This window comes from Acanthopagrus latus, chromosome 3 (genome assembly GCF_904848185.1).
Source record: "Acanthopagrus latus isolate v.2019 chromosome 3, fAcaLat1.1, whole genome shotgun sequence".
NCBI classification, from domain to species: domain Eukaryota; kingdom Metazoa; phylum Chordata; class Actinopteri; order Spariformes; family Sparidae; genus Acanthopagrus; species Acanthopagrus latus.
Window position 1 is genome coordinate 11,980,438 of NC_051041.1, and position 10,071 is coordinate 11,990,508.

Consider the following 10,071-nt stretch of genomic DNA (forward strand, 5'->3'; position numbering starts at 1 on the left):
TGAGCTTATAGTTCCTTTTTAATGTGGTATTGTGTTAAATAGACTTTTATCTGACGCAGCATGATTAACATACGTTTCTACTGCACATCTCAGTGCAGTGTAAGGTTTTCACTTTTACCTGCAATCACGATGACATCACGATCTAGCAGAGGACAATGCATGCCAAAACAGCAGGATGTGGCAGGGTATGGATTAATGCTGTTTCAGGTGGTGTTTACCCTTCATCTTACCTCCACCCGCAGTGTGTAATCTGCCAAAGTGATTCTGTAAGTTGAGAGAAAGGTACTTTTGTCCCAACTAATTTCTCCTCAAATACACACAGACACCTGTTTCAGCCATTGGTCGGCCCATTTGCCCCACCCACCCATCAGACACTCTGCCTGTATTAGCAGGTTGGAGCATAGAGCCATTTCTGTCATTTATTCATTCAGCCGTGAAAACCTCCGCCCAATCATTACCTGGAAATCTCTCGCTGTCTCTTTCAAGCACACGCCCGCTAACACACAATTTTCCTCTTTTCCCTTACATAAGTAGACAAAGACAAGAACTGTGGCATGATCTAGCAGATGTGTGTATTCATGTGTGTTTGAGCGTGTGGGTCTGTGTGCGCATATGGCTCTGACAAATGAGCCAAGCTCAGTTAAATGGCTTGTGATTAGGACACATTGGCTTCTAATTGCCTCTCATTACCATTTGAAAGTGAGTGGCGGCTGGAATCAAAGGCTATGGTGGCAGTGGTAAGCGTGTGAGTGTGTGTGTGCGTGTGTGTGTTAGTGCGAGTGTGAGTGGTACGTGGGTGGAACAGCACCCCTGATTCACAGCGGCATCTGCATAATAGAGCACTACAGTTTGGTGTTTCCCTACCACAAAGCCTCCACACTCACCATCAAAACTCAGACAAAGCCACAGCTTTTACAAACCTGGAGAATAATAAACCTGGTACTCTGTTGGACACAATCAAATCCCTCTCTGCTCCAATCTGAAATTACTTGACTTCCAACTGTTGACCAACCACAACTACTATCTCTACAGTTTAACAGACAAAATAGATTTTAGCATTTCCACATGTCAGTTTTGGACCACCTTGGCACCTGGTTGGTCTTTATCCTCCTACCTAAATCTCTAGCAGTCCCTCTGTTTACCTATGAGGGGTGTCATGAGTCTCCAAATCCAAGATTGGATTTTGCTTTTGGACTTAAGGTCAAGATCTGATTCGATTTTCAATTCGAACATTTCAAATTTGGCAATTCATTTTGAGGTCACATCTGGATTTGGTAAGATCAACAGATGGTTTCATGCCCAGAGAAACTGTCATTTACATTTTCACAAACTGTATAAAAAAAAGAAAAAAAAAAAAGATAGTGGTATCATACAAAAACAGCTTAAGTTGATCCTGGTGGCTCTCTGCAGGTTCAGGTTCAAATATTATTCACAAGAAGTAACAAGAAAACACCACCCGTCAGGGATTCAACGATAAATAACACAAGACAGAGTATGAGTTTGTTGCAAAGTTTGGTTTCTCAAACCTGTCTGGAGTAAACCCTCTTCCCAAACAAATCAATAAAGGATCTCTGAGAAAGAAAACAAACCCAGTATCTGTAACACTGTCAGTTACCTCATGTATCAGTCAGCTGATTTTCTTTAAACCACGCAGGATAAGCATCTGGAGTGTGCAAGCAGGCGCGGGTGGAGAGAAAAAAAATACTGGCTGAATCACTGATCCTGCTTTTGATTTTTATAATCAAAATTGAATGATCATTTCAGTCAATTTTCATGTAGAAGCTTGTCAGCTTCACGCTCCACCCTTTGTATTATCATCAAGTCTTGGTCGTTAAACCCCGTCCTGACAGACCTGGCTCTGGAACAACTGAGTTTAACTGTTGTTCCATTTATCCAACTTTTATAAAAATCAATCCTGAAGTGTCCTGTGTTGCTTTTACTAAATACTGCGAAAAATTACAACACCAGAAGTGCCCTATTCAATGCACAGTACAGCTGACCCACACACTTTCTCCACTCTTCTTGTCAACAGATGCTGTACATCTTTGCTTGTTCTCTTGAGAACAACAGTTTGTCTGTATTTAGACCATGACCTCAGAGACCTCCACATGGTATTCCACAGGGGATAATACTGGGCCTCCTTCGCTTTAACACCTTCTCCTCGAGTCATCCCCTGTTACAGAGCTGATGCTAAGTGATTTGTTTCCATTTCATCCCCGATAGCTAGCTCACTCCGTCTCCAGCCTGCTGACTCTACAATTAAGAGAACAGGATGAGCAAAATTCTCAACTCAAATTCCTCAAAGTCATTTAAGCACCATTAATACATTTTCAATGAAATTCGCAAAATGTCATACTGATATACTGAAATATATATATTTTCCAATGCTGATAAAGTAGAATTCAACAAAACAGACGAGCAAATGTATATGATATGATAACAGTAGCAATACTGAAGTTTTTTTTAATATACTCAAATATAACTTAACAATAGCTCAGTCGCTCACAGTTCTCTTTCTGCTTGCCTCGCCCAGGTGATCATAAAAATACTCAACAACTGTCACCTTCCAGACTTTACAATGGAGATATAAAGACTATATACCCTTAACCACTTCTTATTATTGTTGGTGACACTATGGTATTTAATACTACACGACAAATTCTACACCGGGGTTACTAGACTATGTAGATATTGAAGAGCAAAGGCAGAATCAAGTATTTTTTCTTGATTTTTTGGTGTGTTTCAGCATTTATGAATTCACAGCCATGGCCATTCTTTAGCTCCCAGACTATTTGTGTTGTCACAAATCATGCTCTTAGGCCCACCTCTTTAAAATTCAATTTTCAATGGGCCCAGACAAACTTTCCACATTCAGCGATAAATATCAGCCTTCTCGTGTCTAGCTCTGCACTTTCATCGTTATACACAATGACGCTCAAACATTCAGCTGTAAGAACAAGAAGAGAGACATGTTTCTGAGTAGAGGCGAGACTTTAAAAGGCCGCTTCAGTCTGATCAGTGAAAGATCATTCATCGCCATGTTCTAAATGAAATTATTCATAAAAATACTTTCACATTTTTTTTCAACTCGTACAAAAATTACACACCCACTATATCCCTTTCACTATTCAGGAAGCTGTGCAATGTCAGTGTGGGCATTTCAGCAAGATCTATGAGCACCACACATGAGATCATTTCTCATTTAGTATCTATGAGACAGCATCTGTCTGCAATCGGTGAGAGCCACTTGTATCAATTACTGTATATTTTATAAACGTCGAACCGAATCTGTGTGCTCGCTAGGTCTCAAATACTGTACATAAATGTTTACTGAAAGTCTGCTATGTAAACAGATATGGCTGGTCAGCAGAGAGGCTGCAGGGTGCCGAAAGTGTTTGAATGCACTATTTTGGAAAGAAACCACATGGTTTTGAGGCACAATGTGCTCACAAGCACACCTTGAAAAATGTAATTATGCTCCATAGAAATATTGCAAAGTCTGTATCAACTTTATGGATGTTAACCAGCAAACTTTTCAGTGCATCAGATACAAAAGTATCAGTCAAACCTTTTCATTTTAACAGTCAACCCAACTCTTGCAGTTAAACATTTACTTATTGATTGTTGAGCTAATGATCTTAATATATTCAGATGTACTGCAACTGGGCTTGTAACAGGATTGTGTAATTACGATACAAAAGATGTAACTGTAAAAAGATGTAATTGGATTACAGATAGTAAAAAAAAACAAAAAAACAATGGGATTACTAACAGGATTACATTTTCAAAATAAAGAATGACATACTTGTCTGTCACCATGCACATGTGCACACATGACAGCGCTCTGTGAAACCAAATGCACTCAATATTAAGATTAAATAAAAGTCATCTTAGTCGTCCTTATTTGCATGGATTTGATATTGAGGTAATTCAAAAAGTGACAGCAATCAAGTTGCATTACCCTAACACTGTGATGCTTGGATTGCATGACTGAGTGCATCCTCCCAACCAGGATCACCACAACATGCTGTCATAAACACAGTATCTGCAGCTTCTCATCAGGTGTTTGTACAGTAGCAGCTCTCTTAAGGACGACTAGCTCGCTCATTGCCTCAGGGAAGGGAGCAAAAAACACATAATCAACAAGTAAATCCGACTTCTTCTGTTGAAATTGAAAATAATTACACGACAAGGAGGGGGGGACACACTTGGATGCAGCTGATGGGGGGGGAGATAAATGCGGGTTGTCATCTTCATCACACAGCCTACATCTGTCCGTCCGCTCGATCCTCATCTCTGGATGCCATATTAAATTCATAATGTGAGTGGAAGCATAGGCTACCGCTCGGGACGCAGAGACTACCCTGAGTGCAACTCCGAGGTGTAAACAGTGTAAAAATAGCCCGCTATCACAGGCTTCCCTACAGTCCCGTTATATAATGGTCCAAGCTAGGATGAATGACATCACGGGCAGTCCAGCAATCACAAACCCTATGTCCTTTACAACCAGCTGGCGATGTACAAGCACCGTGGAGTAACATGTTACATGGCGCTCACACCTTTTAATACAAAAAAACGACCACAACGTGCATAAAATAAAATAAGATAAAATAATGCATTCACAACTACGCCTCGAGACACATTATGTTGTCTGTGCTTCAGTTTGTTTCTACGTCTCTTTTCGTGCGGAGAAAACACTTCCGCGATGGTGAAACGTAGATTTAAAAAAAAAAAAACAAGAAAGAAAAGAAAACATTTAATGACAGTCCTGCTCCGCGAGAAAAGAGTTGAGAAGAAGACACACGCGTCTCGAAACGACGTTGCGAGACGTGTTAGAAACTGACAAACAGTCTGCAGAGAAAAAAAAAAAGAAAGAAAAGCGAAATGTTGGAGCCGAGGTCGAGTGGCGCAGTTAGTGGAAGTGCAGCGCCTGCCCGACGCCGGCTCGCCCCGGCGAACGCGCTCCTCGGCTCGGTCACAATCCGAGCCGAGCCTCCGCTGCCTCTCGTCCCCTCTCCGTCACTTAAAAACACTACTTCGCGCGGACGCCCCGAAATGACAAGTGTACACGCGAAAAAGCCCGCTCGACCCCCGGCTGTTTGCTCACTTAGAAATAGGTCAGAGGGCGAAGTAAACATTTCCCAAGGCTTTGAAGTAAACCGGAGCGTCAGCGCCACCCTACCCAGTTCTTCCAGCCATTTTCTCTCTCTCCGCGGCTCCAGAAGAAGAGAAAAGTGGCACGGCGGAGGCGATGACAGGTCGCCGAAACGAGCACTGAAGGAGCAGGGTTTTTTTTTTTTTTTTTTTTGTCGTGGGACTTACTGTCGGTGTGTAGCGGGCTGCTGAGTTTGTGTCTCCTCGTTGTTGCCAGGGCTCCCCTCTGCCCTGCTCCGGCGCTGACGGTGGAAAGCGTCTCCCCTCCTAATGATGTTTGCAGCGCACAGCTAATAGCTCTCTGCCCCCACCTCCAGAGAGAGAGGGAGAGAGACACACACACACAGGCGGAGAGAGGGAGAGAGGGAGAGAAGTTCAAAAATGGAGCAGTTTGTGAGCTACTCATGCAAAAATATGAGGGAGCAGAACACACACACACACAGAAATACAAGGGGAGTTCAGTGACAGTACTGGGGCGTGTGGATGCGCAGCAGACATATGTCAGAATCAGATCAAGTGTATATGGATAGAGCGTGTGTGCGCGCGCGCGCGTGCATGCGTGTCTTTGTGTGACAGAGACATTTTTTTTCTGCAAAAGCCAAATATAATGTACAGCTTCCCTAACCCAGCGTCACTTGAAAGCAAGTTGCAGTGATATTAGGATTTTCCTCAGGTGAACTGAGGCACCTGCAAACCCCAACATGACACGAGATCAAGTAGTGCTTAAGACTGCTTTTTCCACTTCTATTTTAGAGGTCATTATTGCATTTAAAAAAAAAAATTAAAAAAAAACAGAATTTGAATGTATCTCTCTCTCTCTCTCTCTCTTTTACATTCTGAGGCTGCTGAGCCGGAGTTACAGGATTCCCTCATCGCTCCAAGCAGCAAGTCTGTGGAGACTCGAGTCGCCCTGGGGTCACTAGCTGCATGGCTAACTGAGCTAACTAGCTAATGGCAGCTGGCAACTATGGCCATAGATGTCTACAGAAAAATAGTGTAGTTAGAAACAGTTCCTCCAATGATAGGCTACTCCCTGTTTGTATGTAGTGACTTTCAACAGGTGGTTAATTCTTACATATTGCCCCTTTAATAATGAAAAATTACACTTGTTGCACAGTTGCACGTGGTATTTGCAACCCTAGTAACAGCGTGTAGTAAACAAAATATACTTATTCTGCCATTGCAGAGTGTTAAATGTATTATAATACAATGCAGTATGTATTCTATGTAAAAATATTTGTATGTTATTTGGAAAATGAATAAGAAGGATATATTTGTGAGATAAGTAGTGCAAAGCAGCTCTAATGTTGAAGTGGTGGGTTATGACAGAGACAGTATGATTCCATTCATGTGATCTGATCCACTGTGATACTTTCAGCCACCCAGCAGTATATGTAAGTACTGTAGGGGCGGCTGTGGCTCAGGTGGTAGAGCAGGTCGTCCACTAATTGGAAGTTCAGCGGTTCAATCCCCAGACCCCCCCCCCCGATGAGGGTTTCCACAGGTAAGTAACCCTCTGGCAAGATGCTGCTCCCAGTGTCTGTTCCACTGGTGTGAGTGAATGGCTGAGCATAGAAACAATGCTGGGTGCGATTTGGATAGGCTGCCATCTGCAAGCGGCGCAGGAATACATGTATGAATGGGGGAGTGCGACAAGTGTTGGAAAGTCATTTGAATAGTCAGCAGACTACAAGTACAATTATTATTTAAAGATAGCCTACCTTTACCATCTACAGCAATAAAATGATCTTTCTATGTGATTATAATGATTCTCACTTATTAGTATTTGTCAATATCATGCAGTTTATAATAATCTGAACTATGCTTTTGAATGTGTCACTGTCAGCTGCTCAATTGAGTACTTTTACTTATACATTAGTTCTCAATACTAGTTTCATTGCTGCATAAGATATCAATCAGAAATCTAGAAAAAATCTAAGAACATAAAGATTATGATAATTTTTATAATACATGTACTATACACAATATTAGGCATAAAAAATGAATATCATATGCCCATAAAACATCTACCATAAATTTTATCGGGGCTCTATTTCTGTCACAATTATAAAGCGCTTGCTGATCGTGAAAAACAAAGCTGTCTCTGTGACACGCACAAAACGGATACAGTCCGCATCTGATGCGTATTTGATAATGCAATTTCAGAAACACTGCTGGCTTTTGTTTATTTCACGAGTTCAGCCCTATGTTTGATGTCACACGGTGGGGGTCACTGCGCCATCTTTACATTGATTTCCAGTGTTGAACCTCAGAACTTTCCTTTTCTCAGAGAGCTGCTGTCAGCAGGCCAGAAGGTCGTGGCAGGCGTTCGACGTGGAGAGCTCGAGATCTCCGAGAGGATCGGCAACGGCTAGCGGCGATGGCTAGATAGTCAGCTGACAGTGACAAGGTGGAAAATCTTTTCACACACAGACACACACACTCTCAACTGGAAAGATACACACACAGACACACACATGCAGCAGCACTAGAGAACATGCTCATTATGTTTATTTACTCATGACATGATTCAGTTAAGTTGGCTAATTCACTTTAAGCCGCTCAATTCAAGTGGCTCCTGGACAAATTTCCCCTTTTAAAAAGAAAAAAAAAACCTGGGAGGTTAAATCGCATTGCAAACAGCGATGAGAGTTCATATCTGGAGCATATGAGGGAATCAACAATCATTCAGAGTGGTGCGCAGAGAATAACCTGCTGCTCAACTTCAGTAAACGCCAAGGAGCTGATTGTTGATCTTAGTGCCAAGTTCTCGAGCATGTCCCAGGAAAGTAAGGCTCCGCGAAGGGGGGGGGGGGGGGGGGGGTGATTAAAACTGCCCAGAACATCATTGGTACCCATCTACAAAGAATCAGTTATATTGGTGAAGTGAGTTGTCTCCCACAGTCTGTTCTCCCTGCTGCCATCTGCCAAAACGTATAGAAATATCTGCTGCTGTGCCTCCAGACTTGCGGAGCAGCTTCCTCAGGCTGTGAGACTCCTGACTCCTCACCACTCCACCACGATGAGATTTTTTTTCACGGGCAGCTTAAAGTGACTCCTGCCCTGAATGTGTACCCGCATGAACCAAAAATCCGAGAAAGTCAACCGGGATACTGCTGCCGAAAAAGTATTTAAATCAGCTGTTGAGTTGTAAAAATGTGCATTGACCTCTGGAAACCCCTCCGCTCTGTTTCCACTGTATCTACCATCTCGACCTCTCTGACCTGTCCCAGATTTCCAAAATGGCAGCCATTCGCCTTTCGCCGCTCTGTCACAGGAGGGTGCAATCCGACACTGACCACGGGCTGCAGGGTGCACGAGGCCGCAGAGTGACACACGATCTGGGATGTATCCCACTCCCTGCCAGTCACTCAATAAGTGGCCTATTGTCCGTCACTCTATTGTGCCCTTGTCACATGTATACCAAACAAAGAGACAGAGAGGTAGACTGCCCTGTGTGCCAGGAGGCTAGCATTACATTCATGGCCTGGATGCATAGAAATGAAGAGACAGCGTCTGGTGGTGAATGGACTTTGATATATGAATGGAACGAGGGGTTTCAGTTTCATCAACCATTTGTTATGCAGACCGTATGTTTGCTGTGCATCCCATGGAGTCGCTTTTAATTCAGACTTTATGATTCAGTAACAGGGTTGAAAAGTTCAAGAGGAAGCGCACGCTTGCTGTCATTTGCATGCTCACAAGCATGCACTCGTACCACGCGTTTCTCTCTCCCTCTTTTGTCTCTGCGTGTACTTACAGGCACAAACCTACTCACACTTACAGCAAGTTGATGAATGGCTGCACTCGCGAAAAAAAAAAAAAAAAAAAAGCTCCAGGTTAGACTTTTTTTTCAGCAGAAAACCATACAGGGGGTTACTGTCATTTAGGCAGTCGCCTGTCTTTCAGGGCCGTCGACTTTCACCACACGGAGCGCAGGGAGAATATAGTCGCGTATGGGTGTGCATGTGTGCAGCACAGGGCCGTGGCGTGCTTGAGGAATAATAAAGAACTGCTCCCAGAGGAGGAGCGGATTCTTTGAGGGTTGGGTTACTCCTTGGAGATGTACCTGTGTTCTTCGTAGTAGGTGTGAACCGTGTACACTCAGAAACAATGCAGGATACCAGGTGTGGCCTGCACGGGAAGAGCCCTGAGAAATGGAGGCTGGCTGTTAAAACCTGCATACCTGTGCGGCTATTTTGTGAGATTAAACTGACTCACGTCTTAAATGCCAATTCAATTTTTTTTTTTTTCACCACAGTGATTAAAAAAGCTCTCTTTTACCAGGAAAGGACGCCAGTTTAATGACAGGAATAAAACAAGATGTATCTCTGTGCAGCCTTTTTATGAAATATGTCCCCGTCAGAAAAGAAATAAATAAAAATGCTAATCCAATTACTAGTTGGTTTTTTGACCCTTTTCTGACTTGAAAATCGAGGACATTCGACAGAAAAAGATACGCCCACTTGACTGAAAAGCATACACAAACAAGGGATTTAACTCTTCACCTGGGATATGAATAAATAACACACTGAACTTAAAACACACACGAAGGGCGGATGAATAATTAACCATCAACAACCTTTCAAAGCAGCTCTTAAGGGATTTTGAAAGATTTTAATGGCCATGGACATCTCTCTTTGTCTATCGGAAAGAGTGTGTGTCTGAAGTGCCTGCCACTTAACATAATACACTGACTCAGCCGTTGAGCACCCCGGCTCTTCAGGCAATTGTACGCGAATCTTATCCTTTACGTGTTCAGCTGGTGGGAAAATACAAGCGGGCCGCTGCATCCACATGTCAGCCCTTCAAAAAAATCCGATAAAGACCCTCGCAGTGGAGGCTGAACGCTCATCCTGAATGCTTTGAAAGCAGCTGTCACTTCAGATTTCAGGGCTACAGTGTCTTGCTCAAGTT

The 10,071-nt window shown here is 43.0% G+C and overlaps 1 protein-coding gene across 2 annotated transcripts in view; it reads right to left on the minus strand.

Annotated features, from left to right (window-relative positions):
* atxn1a (ataxin 1a) overlaps positions 1 to 5,487 on the minus strand; it is a 99,513-nt gene extending 94,026 nt beyond the window's left edge. For both annotated transcript variants that reach the window (XM_037093332.1, XM_037093333.1), the window contains exon 1: positions 5,323 to 5,487. The gene's annotated coding sequence lies outside the window, so the exon portion shown is untranslated. The remainder of the gene's footprint in view (positions 1 to 5,322) is intronic.
* Between the last annotated feature and the right edge of the window lie 4,584 nt (positions 5,488 to 10,071).